The sequence below is a fragment of the Marmota marmota genome, unplaced genomic scaffold, assembly GCF_001458135.2.
Source record: "Marmota marmota marmota unplaced genomic scaffold, marMar, whole genome shotgun sequence".
NCBI lineage: Eukaryota > Metazoa > Chordata > Mammalia > Rodentia > Sciuridae > Marmota > Marmota marmota.
Genome location: NW_026000001.1, coordinates 3,908,556 through 3,911,392, shown reverse-complemented (window position 1 = coordinate 3,911,392; position 2,837 = coordinate 3,908,556).

Below are 2,837 nucleotides of genomic sequence, written 5' to 3'. Positions count from 1 at the left end.
GGGGGAGTCTGGCAGGGACGAGGCAATGGGGAGACCTGCCTGTCTGCTGGCTGGAGCACCTACTTTTACCTGTGCGCACCTGCCTTCACCTGTGATACCTGCCTTCACTTATACACACCTACCTTCACCTGCACACACCTGGCTTCACCTGCTCTGACTTCATGTCCTTGGACAAGTCTCTTCGGATCATCTGTAAGCTGCAGGAAGGGCTAGGTCATTCCCCCTGGGGTGGCCTTTCTAAAGAGGAGCTGGCCCCATGTCTGGAGCCCAGGAGTGGCTCTGTGGGAGACAGGCAGGGCTGCAGGGGACACACTGAGCAGCTGGGTCATTCTAAGACACAAAACATTTATAATGTCTTCCCCAGGACAGACAAGGTGACTGTGTTCTGCATCCCTTCCTGGTATGATGTCCCAGTTTCTAGCTCTGTGTGATGGTTTCTCTTTCAGGGAGCCCCGGTGAGCTGTCCTTAAGTGTGGTGACTGCCGGCTGCTCTGGCCAGGCTTTGCCAGGACAACGAAGATCATCCCATGAAAGCAGGACTCCTGCAGGCCCTGCACCTCCCTGTCCACCTCGTCACACGGTGGGCGACTCGGAAGGCAGCCCATGGAAACAAGAATGGGGTTCTGAGGCCAAGGAGCATGACAGTTTCTCCTTTTCCTAAACTGAAACTAAAACACAAAGCTCAATGCTGCCTACGGCTGTGGGGCCACCACAATAAAAACTGGACTAGGCCTGGCTCCTCTGAGCAGGGACCCAGTGAGGTCCAAAGGCCCAACCAGCCTTGGGGACAAGCTGAGCATGGGGTGGGGGCATGTCCTCAGCAGGGTTCCCTGACCCCGACCCTTTTCATTAGAGGTTTTTAAAGACTCCAAGTATGTGGCCTCAACCGAGCACGGGGCTGAACTGGAGAGCTCTAAGCAGACACAAAGGAACTGGGACGTAGGCAGATCCTGTCCTTAAAATGCCAGGCAGCGGGCTCTCACGGCACACTCCTGTGGGGCAGGCGACAGAGCAGGAGGCCAGTGGGGGCGGCCCGAGGCTGTCCAGTTGGGTGGTCAGGCTGGCGGAGACCTAGGTCCCAGGGATGTGCTTCTTGAACATGGAATGCCAGTGGTACTTGAGCCTTGCTCAGGAGAAGGGACAGCAGAACTGGTCCCAGGTGAACTCTGCTGTTTGTAGCTTGACAGTGGCAATCTGGGAAGAGCCCCAGGGGGAGTGGAAATCTGGCCGGAGGAGGGCATTATCCTGTGGCTGCACCTTCCGGCTGGTTTGTAGAGCAGCACACTACTGTCATTTAGATGGCACCTTTCTCTGGGGTGCAGGGACTGGCGGGGGTGGAGCTACACTCCAAGCCTTCCAACCCCCGGCTCCCCTGGCAAACCTGAAGGACACCAGGATGTTCTGCTGACCAGCCCTCCTAGGACCAGAGTTCCAAGTCACGGAATTAGCTTTCAAACTCCCACCAGCCACATCTTCCTTCCTTCCCGGTTTAGGGATTATTAGGATTATTTGAGGGGATGCCTCCATTATTCATTGAACAAATATTTTTTCGAGTCTCATGCTTCAGGAAGCAGAGGAGAGAAAGAAGTTTGCATCTGGCGCGTCCTCAAGGAGTTACAATATTTACTCCATGTGGGTCCTGAAATATTCAGGCCCCAAACACAACTTTTTTTTTTTTTTTAACCTAAGTGCTTTTTAAGACTACTTTGAAATGTGGGACAATTATGCAAGCAAGGAAAAAAAAAGTATCTAGAGCAAATATTTAACTTTGCCTGTTTGGTATGTTGAAGTCACCAGCACATGCTAATCTCTCAGGCATGTCCTATAAGATCGACTTGACTTAAAAATAAATATACATATACACACAGACACACGGACACACACACACATATACATAAAATGTATATTTATAATGTAGTCTATAAAACAATAAAATATATAAGCATATACGTAAACATACCCAGTTATATATAAACATATATTGTAAAGTGTTTTATATTTGTTTATGTGTGTGTGTTTTTGCATTCCCCACTGGAGGAGTGCGGACTGGGGTTTGCCTAATGTCGGGCTGTAGTATCACACAGGTGATTATTCCCCATTCAGGCAGGACCTTGGTACATTTCTGCCTGCCACCCCTTCAGATCCTGGTGCCTAGAAAGACCCTCCCTTTCCAAAACACTGAAGAACACAGGGAACAGAGACCCCAAGAGCTTATTCAGAGACTCGCAGCTTATAGAGAGTGGAGATACCAGTGAATTATCAGGGTCTTGAGAAGAGTCACTAGCAGGGCTCATGGAGCAGATTGAGCTGTGCCACAGCTGGGATCCAGCGACCAGAGGCTGCCGACAGGCCCTTTGGGCTTTGGCAAACTAGCCATTCCCGAGTCTCGGATAATAATAGGATGCCGGCGTCTCCGGAGGGCGCCTTTTCTCTGGGAGGATTCCTGTAGCAGCTGGCTCTTCTCCCCCACCCCACCCCCACCTTCCCTAGGCTCCGAGGGCACTTGTTAGAGGCAGGTCTCACAGCCCTGGGCGGAAGGCGCCCCAGACCTGGCGGCCTGGAAGCAGATGCCCGGTGTTTGCCAGGGACAAAGTTTTCTTGGGTTCTGCTAATGTTTCCTGTGCAGCCGGCCTCCGTTTCCGAATCCTATTAAAATACTCCGGGGTGGCAGCCGGCTGCATTCGGGATAATCGCCCAGAATGAGCCAGGATTCGCGACATGAAGGGACTTTCTCGTCCGCTGGGCTTCTCCGGGAGGCGGGGTGCGCGAGCCACGCAGCCCGGGGCGGGGCGGGGGCGGCCCCGGGCGCCCGCCGTCCTCCCGGGGTTGCCACGAAG